Genomic DNA, 10,770 nt, shown 5'->3' with positions numbered 1-10,770 from the left:
AGTTTCAAAATCTGCCCAGGTGTCTTTGGATTCTGGAAATCCACCAAGAGGCTTATCTTCTGGGGATCCAGGTCCCAGTAAGCCTCCGCCACGAAAAGACACTAAGAAACACAATAAGAATTCTTCTTCGGGACGACTGAAGAAATATGAAAAGCAGTTGGTTCCGACCAACAATCCATTTGAACTTTTGGCTGATGTGGATGATCAAATGGATATAGTGCCAGATGATCTTCCACAACCACACAGATCTCATAAGCCAAAGATAACTCCAGTACTTCCCCCTAATGGCTAATTCAGTCATTCAGTGGAACTGCCGTGGGCTTAGGCCCAATTTTGATGAATTAAGTCTTTTAATTCAAAAACATAATCCTCTTGCAGTGTGTCTTCAGGAAACGTTCTTGAAGGACACTGATCATATTACCATGAGAGGATTTAACCTCTATCACAAATTTCAAGAAACTGAAAATGGAGCATCTGGGGGTGTTTCCATTCTTGTTAATGAAAACATTCCTCGGAGTTCAGTAACACTGACTACCAATTTACAAGCTGTGGCTGTAAAGGTCACAGCTCAAAAAACTATAACTGTGTTCAGTTTATTTGCCACCTCGTAATCATTTTAATTTAATCCGAGGGATCTTCAAGGTCTTCTTGACCAGCTCCCTACTCCTTTCATTGTTAGGGGAGATTTTAATGGTCACCACACTTCGTGGGGATGCGAGGATATTAATATTAGAGGTAAACAATTGGAAGACTTAATTCTCAAAAACGACTTACTTTTATTTAATGATAAAAGTCTTACATATTTTCATTCTGCAAGTGGATCTTTCACTTCCATAGATTTAACTCTTTGTAGTCCATCACTTTTTCTTGATTTCTCCTGGAAAGTTGGTTCAGACCTTTGTGGTAGTGACCACTTTCCAATTATTTTGGAGAATGATGGACCACCATCACTTGAAAGGGTTCAAAGGTGGAAGTTGGCGAAGGCAAATTGGGGTCAGTTTCAGCATCTGTGCAGCACTCGTCTGCAACAATTTGCCATTACTGATGCTGATCATCCCATGTCTTTGTTCACTTCCATCTTGAAGGACATTGCAGATGAAACTATTCCTAAGACTTCGGCAGTGCCAAAGCGTTTCAATAAACCATGGTTTAATGATACGTGCAAAGATGCATTCAAAGAGCGAAACAGGTTGCTTGAGCGGTTCAAACGTGAACCTACAGCAGACAACCTGGATGCATTTCGTATTGCTAGGGCCAAGGCTCGCAGAGAGATTAGACAGAGTAAGAAATCATCTTGGAGAACTTTTGTCTCCAAGTTGAATTCACAAACATCTGTCTGGAATAGGATCCGTAAAATCAAAGGTAAAGAATCCAGTAATACAGTTCATCATTTGTCTGTCAATGACATGGATGTCACGTCTCATCGTGACATTGCGAATGCATTGGCAGACAACTTTTCTCATAACTCATCTTCTGCTTTCAGTACAGATGCTTTTACATCTGTTAGAACTAAAGCTGAAAAGCAGTCCATTAATTTTTCATCTGAAAATGCTGAAGTGTACAACAGGCGTTTCTCTATGGAGGAATTGCAGGATGCTCTTCGTAGAGCCCATGATACTTCAGTAGGGCCAGATGAAATTCATTATTAGTTATTAAAGCATTTACCTGAATCATCTTTGATGGTTCTTTTGAATATTTTTAATAACATCTGGATTTCTGGACTTTCCTTCTGATTGGAGGATAGCTATTATCATTCCTATTCCCAAGCCTGGTAAGGATCCAACCAATCCTACTAGCTATCGCCCTATCGCTTTGACAAGTTGCATTTGTAAAACCATGGAACGCATGATCAATCGTCGACTTGTCTGGTATCTTGAATCTCACAAATTGCTAACTAACGTGCAATGTGGGTTCAGATCTAGACATAGCACGGTAGATCATCTTGTTAGATTTGAAACGTTTTGTAGGGAAACTTTCATCCATAATCAGCACTTGGTTTCAGTGTTTTTTGATTTGGAGAAGGCTTACGATACCACGTGGAAGTATGGGATTTTAAACGACCTCCATGGCATGGGCCTTAGAGGTCGCTTTCCTGTTTTTATATCTCAGTTTTTAAGAGATAGATCTTTTAAAGTCCGGGTGGGGTCGACTTTGTCCGACATTCACCTACAGGAGATGGGTGTACCTCAAGGTGAATTTCTGTGAAAATTAACAGCATCACCCAGTGTTTAACACCTGGTGTGGATTGCTCGTTATATGTCGATGATTTTCAGATTTGCTATAGATCGTCCAATATGAGTATCATTGAACGTAAGTTGCAGCTTTGTTTGAATAAACTTCATCAATGGGCAACTGACAATGGCTTTCGATTCTCAAAAGCAAAAACGGTTTGTATGCATATCTGTCAGAAAAGAGGTCTCCACTCAGACCCACAGTTGTTTTTGGACAAAAATCCAATTCCGGTTGTGGAGGAGACTAAATTTCTGGGGGTTATATTTGACAGGAAGCTCTCTTTTGTGCCCCATCTTAAATATGTTAAAAAGAAGGGCTTAAAAGCTTTGAATATTTTAAAAGTTATTGGTAATACGGAATGGGGAGAAGACCGAAAGGTTATGCTCCGTCTGTATAGATCTCTAGTTAGATCAAAACTTGATTATGGATGCATTGTGTATGGGTCGGCACGCAAGTCTTACTTGCAGATGCTAGATCCTATACACAATCAGGGACTTAGGCTTTGTCTTGGTGCATTTAGAACATCTCCTGTAGAGAGCTTGTACGTTGATGCACACGAACCTTGTTTGGGTGCTAGACGTGCCAAGCTTTCTCTACAGTATGCTGCCAAGATTAAATCGTTACCAACACATCCAGCTCATGATGCGGTGCTTGACAACAAATATATGAAGTTGTATGATGCAAGGCTAAATGCTATTCGTACATTTGGTCTTCGCATTAAGCGTTTTTTTTATCGCTTTCCAACATTGATTTATCAGACACTTTGGAAACATCTTCATTTTTTGTTTTACCACCATGGTGTATTACACCACCTAAAATTGTATTTGATCTTTCGCATCTAAAGAAAGATCGTACAGATGCTGTTGTGTTTAAACAGTTGTTCATGGAAATTCAAGACAAGTACCGTGGTTACATTCCTGTGTATACAGATGGATCACGGGATGGGAATTCTGTGGCCTGTGCTACAGTTTTTCCATCAGACACAATACTTTCCATGCGACTGCCCGACTCAGCATCAATCTTTAGTGCTGAAGTTTGGGCAGTCATTAGAGCCTTAGAAGAAATCAAAGATTAAATAGCATCCAAATTTATTATTTTTACAGACTCGCTTTCGTGTCTCCAAGCTTTACGTAATGTGAAGCTGGACCATCCCTTAAAGACATTGTATTTTGTTGGGTACCCAGCCATGTTGGCATCAGATGTAATGAAAAGGCAGATTCAGCTGCCAAGTCTGCTTTGGATTTGCCTCATGCCAGGGTTGGTGTGCCTTATACTGATTTTAAAACTAATATCAACCATTTTATCTTTTCGATTTGGCAACGTGATTGGGACGGTGAGGTTGCGAACAAGCTTCATGCTATCAAGCCAGTCTTGGGAGAGTGGCAGTCCTCCTATAGACAGTGCAGGAAGGATGACATAGTCTTGTGTCGTGCCCGCATTGGTCATACTCACTTGACCCATTCATTTATCTTAAAGAAAGATCCTCCACCTCAGTGTGAGTACTGCCAGTGTACTCTGACGGTACGCCACATTTTGGTGGAGTGTAAGCATCTTCATGAAACTCGAAAAGATATTTTTGGCCAATGTAATGTGATGGAATCATTTCGATTCCATCCAGAACGTATTTTACAATTTTTACCTGACACCGAGTTTTATTCTAAATTTTAATTATATCTATCTGTGATATTTGTATTTTTACAAAGTCCTTTACACTGTGTTTTTATTTAACTGTTGAATTTTTATATTCATGTTGATCATAAAACAATTGTTTTTGCATTTACCATAGTTTGACACCCAATAGCCGATGTATTTTTCGTGCTGGGGTGTCGTTAAACATTCATTCATTCATTCATTCATTCATTCAACCTAACGACCTTAACGAGGCCACTCACGTGGACGTATAGATCGGACTTTAAAAACTTTTAGACCTTCGTTCAAAAATTCATGTCGAAATTACTTTTTTTTTTTTTTTTTAAATATTATTAAATAGTCCGATCCTCTCTTCTTTCTCTTATTTATTTTTGGACTGTCCTTCCAAAATGCTCCAAATTATATAAATATTCGACCGAGCAGTCAATTCTTTTTATTTTTGGCTTGTAACTTTTTTCTTTCTAATTTTAATCCTACTAATTTCTTTTACTAACTGCTATTTTCAAAATTCTGTCCATTTTCACCCCCCCCCCCCATCCCAAATCAGGCGTGTTATTTATCTAATTTCATTTTGACTGCCCAATCTAATCTAGCGATTATATTAATTATATTAATTAGACATGTGCATCAAAATTTTAAAGGCCCACTATTTAATTTTTGGATGTAAATTTCAAAATTGTCCCCATAATTTTGTTCTGTCCCGGAGCAAGTCACTGGCTATCCAGAGACAGGCCCCGGGACGGACATGCTCGAAACTCTAGTGGTATATGAGCATGTTAAAATTATTCGTACTCGCACTCGCAAAACATTAGCCTCGATGATAAGGCTGGTGACTGAAACTATTAATATTATGGTTGCCATGTACCAAATCTGAGACTTCCGGCTCACAGTTCATACAAAATGCTGTTTGTTTGTTCAGCAGTTATTGATGATCTATACTATCATATTAATATCATATACATTTACTTACTGTTATGCAAAGTCCTTTGAGGTTAAAATTGGGGCGGGATGTTGGCCGAACTCAGTGGTAGAGCGCACTGGCGTAGCCAGGATTTTATGGGGAGAGGGGGACATGAGTTGAGGAAATTTATGATAAAGTGTGATAACTTATATTTTATAAAAATAATAGCAGTTCATTTTAGAATAACCGTTCACTTCATTTTGTTTACAACCGGGCTAAAACTTCCATCATTTAACTTCTAATTATAACATTCCCAATCTGTAGCTCGACGCGGTAAGACGTGTTTGTTTCGCTTGTGCATACTGCATGTGCCTTCGTGTGCTCGACTTGGGGATCCTTTATTTCGTTGTTTTTTTCAGCGAAATGAAGTTTTCTACTGGGATGTATGCGGACATTGGAACTGATTGAATGCTGGAACGCTTCTCGTTTCGACGGCCAGCACCACCAGGTTGGATTCTTTTTTAGCGAAATTCCTTGCCTCCACGTCATTTCTCCGGCTGAGTATGTCGACTTGTTTTTTTCGTGACTCGTATGACGGCCATTCTGCAGAACGCCACGGTTGTTCGCGTTTAGTCTCTACATGTCCGAGCCTGGCCTAGCAGCACTGGAAGATTGACTGCCCCCACTCTAAGAAGAAATAGGAAGCGGGGTCGGCCCCTACTACTCTTTTCTAGACTTTACTTTGCTTTATAGTGATACCATCTCGTATCCTCCGGAGTCGGGCCCGACCGCACAACTATACCAACACATGACGACTGGACTATACCCTAGTCTGATACTCTCTCTCCTTCAGACGGATCCAGCTTCTCAAGATCTGTATTTCAGCACAGCACTACACCTTCAACCTCTAATGACTGTCATTCTAGGGGTTTTCTTGACGGGATGCAACCCATCTTGTCCCTATAAGCTGTGCACCCAAACGGCCTTAACGAGGCCACTCACGTGGACATATCGACCGTACTTTAAACTTTTAGATCTGCGTTCAAAATTTGATGTCGAAATTACTTCTTTGTTTTAATATTGTTAAATAGTCCGATCCTCTCTTCTTTCTCTCATTTAAGTTTGGACAGTCCTAAAATGCTCCAAATTATATACATATTCGGCCGAGCAGTCAATTCTTTTTATTTTTGGCTTATAACTTTTTCTTTTTTTTAAATTTATTCTATTAACCTTTTTACTAATTGCTATTTTTTAAATTTTCAACTCTATCGTATTGCTAATGCTAAGGCTCGTAGAGAGATCAGAAAGAGTAAGAAATCATCTTGGATAAAGTTTATCTCCAAGATGAATTCATAAACATCTGTGAAATCTGTCTGGAATAGGATCCGTAAAATCAAAGAAAAATAATCCAGTAATACAGTTCATCATACGTCACGTGACACTGCCAATGCATTGGTAGACAATTCTTCTCATAATGCATCTTCTGGATTCAGTACAGATGATTTTACATTTGTGAGAAATAAAGCTGAAAAGCAGCATATTAATTTTTCATCTGGAAGTGCTGAAGTATACAATAGGCCCTTCTCTATGAATGAAGTGTAGGATGCTCTTCATAGAATCCGTGATACTTCAGTAGGACCAGAACAAATTCATTATTAATTATCAAAATATTTACCTGAATAATCTTTGTTGGTTCTTTTAAATATGTTTAACAAAAGCTGGTGACTTTCCTTCTGACTGGAGGAAAGCAATTAGTATTCCTATTCCAAAGTCTGGTAAGGATCCAACAAATCCTACTAGTCATCGCCCTATCGCTTTAACAAGTTGCATTTGTAAAACTGTCCAACGAATGATCAGTTGTAGACTTATATGGTATCTTGAATCCCATAAATTGCTTACTAAACGTAGCACAATTGGTCATCTTGTTAAATTTGAAGCATTTTGTAAGCAAGCTTCCATCCATAATCATCAATTGGTATCAGTAGTTTTTGATTAGGAAAAAGCTTACGATACCACATGGTATTTTAAAAGACCTCCATGGCATGGGCCTAAGAGGTCAACTTCCTGTTTTTATTTCTCAATTTTTAAAAATAGATCTTTTAAAGTTCGGGTGAAGTCGACTTTGTCCAACATTCATCCACAAGAGATGAGTGTACATCAAGGTAGTATCCTGTTTGTAACTTTATTTTCTGTGAATATCAACAGCATCACCCAATGTTTAAAACCTGGTCTTGATTGCTCGTTATATGTTGATGATTTTCAAATTTGCTACAGATCATCCAATATGAATATCACTGAACGTCAATTGCAGTTTTGTTTGAATAAGCTTCATCAATGGGCAACTGACAATGGCTTTAGGTTCTCAAAGTCAAACACTGTCTGTATGCATATCTGTCAAAAAAATAGGTATAATATTAAATCCATAGTTGTATGTGCTGTTGTAACCTGGACATTAACAGCGTTACTTCAAGTAAACGATTGATACAACTGAAAGTATATCTGGCAAGTTTAGCATTATATATTTACACATTCAGGCCCGTATTTGGGGGAGGGGTGTTTCGTCCGAACCCTCTCGCATAAGCTGTGGTCCACTTTTGTTCTTTTTGTTTTCTTTTTTAAAACATTATTTGCTTGTCTTCGTCATTTAGCACTCCCCTTACCAAAGCTGAAGTTTACATGATTCAGAATTTCTAACTAATCTGGCAAAATCAAAACAAAGGAACATACATGTAGCAAAACTGTTTAATTATACCTTTTGACCTCGTTGCATTCGATAATTAGTTTACATGACAATGATAGTTCACCTTCCATTGATATAACAACAAAAAGTAATCATGTTCATGCCTTGATCCTTAGATATATATACGAATCAACACTGTCTTCCATAATTATATGTCAAACAATATTCTTCTGTCATTTTGGCATAAAACTGCTTTATCATATCAGCTATTTTAAAGTATTTCAAAACGTTTTACGCTCAATATGTAGATGCCATTTTGATAATATAACGCACCAGTGACAAAACTTAAATGGAATGCACTACCGTACTCATTACTTTTGCTGATAACGTTTGAGAACTGCACCTGTATTTTTAAAAGTCTGCATGTGTTGGCGGTGATTCGTGAGGATACAATTTTTTTTAAATATGTTGATTATTAAAGGAACTGATCATGTTTCGTTTTTCATAAATATGTTGATTATTAAAGGAACTGATCATAGTTCTGAGGTACATGCACCTTTTTTTATTACTAAAGTTATAATAAGCAATTGCCTAAAAAAATTAAAATTTCTTAATAACAAAAATACAATCTACAAAATAGTCGAAAATCGTGGTTTTAAAATATAAATTTTAAAGTTCCAGATGCCAGGAAAACACGTTTTAGGCTTTTATAGATTTCAAAATGTTCGGGGAAGTATGTCCCTGGAGCCCTATACAAAGTTCTGGTATATCATTTTGCAATGTGTAGGACTTCGTATTAAAACATTCAACTGAACTGGTTTCACTATTTTCATAGCGTGTTTACGTAAAATTTAGAGCATCATTGGCTACCGTGGGATTTTTTTTTTTTATTATATGCTTGAAGATAAATTCATTATGCCAAACGAAAATGTCAATAATACGTTTTTGATTGAAAATATTTGGTGTGTGGCTATTTTTAAGGCCCCCAGCTCCTCTGCTACATCGTGCCTGTAAAATGTTACCATATTTTTAGGCACATAACTGTGATATTTTTTAAGTTGGTGTGACTTTCTGTGCACCTGCTTGATGCGCGATCGGTCTGGGATCGATCCACGTCGGTGGGCCCTTTCGGCTATTTCTCGCTCCACCCAGTGCACCACGACTGGTATATTAAAGGTCGTGGTATGTGCTATCTTGTCTATGGGATGGTACATATAAAAGATCCCTTGTTACTAATGGAAACATGTAGTGGGTTTCCTCTCTAAGACTAGACGTCAAAATTACCAAATGTGTGATATCCAATAGCCGATGATTAATAAATCAATGTGCTATAGTGGTGTCGTTAAACATAAACAAACCATTTATTCATGTGAATGTGAATGCATAAGTAGAACGTTTTTTTTATATATACCTATAATTTTGCAATGATTTATTTTATAAACATCATGTTAATACTCAAGCGCGCCATATCACTTAATGTAACCGAATTATGTGTCAATACGATTTTACGTTATAAAAGTTGTATACAAACATTATATCTGTGTATATATGTATACATTATGTGCTCAAGGGCCATAAGGTTTAATGCAAATAAAGTTATGTTCGTTCATTCATTCCTATACTGGCTGTTTGTACATTTGTGTTGAGTAGGTGGTATTTGTCATTGGTTTCCCTGCACTGGTTTTCAGCTTGGGGTTTAATTAACTCCACAGCTGTGAACAGGTTTGACAAGGTGAACACTACTCGCTAACCCTGTCCGTGTTTCTTTTGGTTACTTGCTGTTTTGACAGACGCTTCATTACATAAGAACATGGAAAACCTGTCAAAAACTTCTCTTCGAGATGTGAGGTCTGTTTGAAGAAAATTAGGAAACTTTTTTCACTTTACAAAGGTAAAGTATCTCATCATTTTATTTCAAATGAAATTGTTCAAATGACATATTTTTAATGAAATATGTTATGCCAATTATTATCTTGAGAATACAAAAAAAGCACAAAAACCCCCCACACCAACAACAACGTTCGATCGGGTATATATGGCTGTATATATCAATATTTAACAGGCATGAATGAATGTTTAACGACACCCCAGCACGAAAAATACATCGGCTATTGGGTGTCAAACTATGTTAATGCAAATAAATAAAGTGATGATCAACATCAATATAAAAATTCAAGGTTTAAACAAAAACAGTGTAAAGAACAGTGCAAAAATACAAATACAAATATCACAGAATTTTAAGGACACTGAATTTTACTCTAAACTTCAATTTGTGCTGTATTGGCCATTCTCAAAAAGAATGTTACACCCCTGCACCACGGTGAGGTTACAGCACGCGCAGGGGATATTTAACAGGAAGCCATTGTTTACCTTTTATTTATACATTTCATTTATACATATATTTGTTTACAATTTATGATTAGATTCTTTGATTTTTAGTTTTAATACCAAGTGAAAGTTGATATTGTTTTATTAATATACAATTTATAGAGAACATCTCATTTCTTATTTTAAACACTAACACTAAACCCAACTTAATACTAACATTAACACTAACACTAACACTAACACCTAAACTAACATTAACACTAAAACAAACTTAGCACTAACACGAACACCTAAACTAACACTAATACCAACACCAACACCAAACCTAAACTTTATACTAACATTTCTTAACACTTTATGCTAATAATAATATTCTTAACACTGCTAACAGTACAATCTAATTAAAATTAGCTCCACTATTACATGTGGATCTAACACCAGCCAGTTGGAGCTCATGTCCACCAATCAAAACCTTACTTGCAGAATCCTGCCAGTGATTTAAAAATAATTTGAAAACATTCCGAATTATCCTGAGGGTATACAACATGTTTCGTGTGAATTACGAATGCCTTAAAACATGTTTTATTTTATAAAATAAATAATTTGTAATGTAAAACTGAAGACTGATTTAGTTGGGATTTTTTTTATAAATAAATAAATAATTTTTAATGTAAAATTGAAGACTGATAACCTATCCCGTACGTATTGGTATGGTTCGCTGTACTGCGGCCACTAAAATAGACTCGCCCGATATTTTTAGAATTTGTATGCTCCCAAATAACGTTATAAAAGGCGAAGTGTGTTTGGTCAATATTTAAATTATTATTTACTGACGAAATGTTACCTGGACATTGGAGACTATGCAGTGTTGTTAGCAATCCGATTAAAATTAGTTCTACTGGTCTAAATAAGGCATTCGTATTTCACATGAAACATATCGTATACCCTCAGGATAATTCGGAATATTTTCAAATTATTT

Source organism: Gigantopelta aegis, chromosome 8, assembly GCF_016097555.1.
Source record: "Gigantopelta aegis isolate Gae_Host chromosome 8, Gae_host_genome, whole genome shotgun sequence".
Classification (NCBI taxonomy): Eukaryota; Metazoa; Mollusca; class Gastropoda; order Neomphalida; family Peltospiridae; genus Gigantopelta; species Gigantopelta aegis.
The sequence above is the reverse complement of the archived record's forward strand: the minus strand, read 5'-3'. Positions refer to the sequence as shown.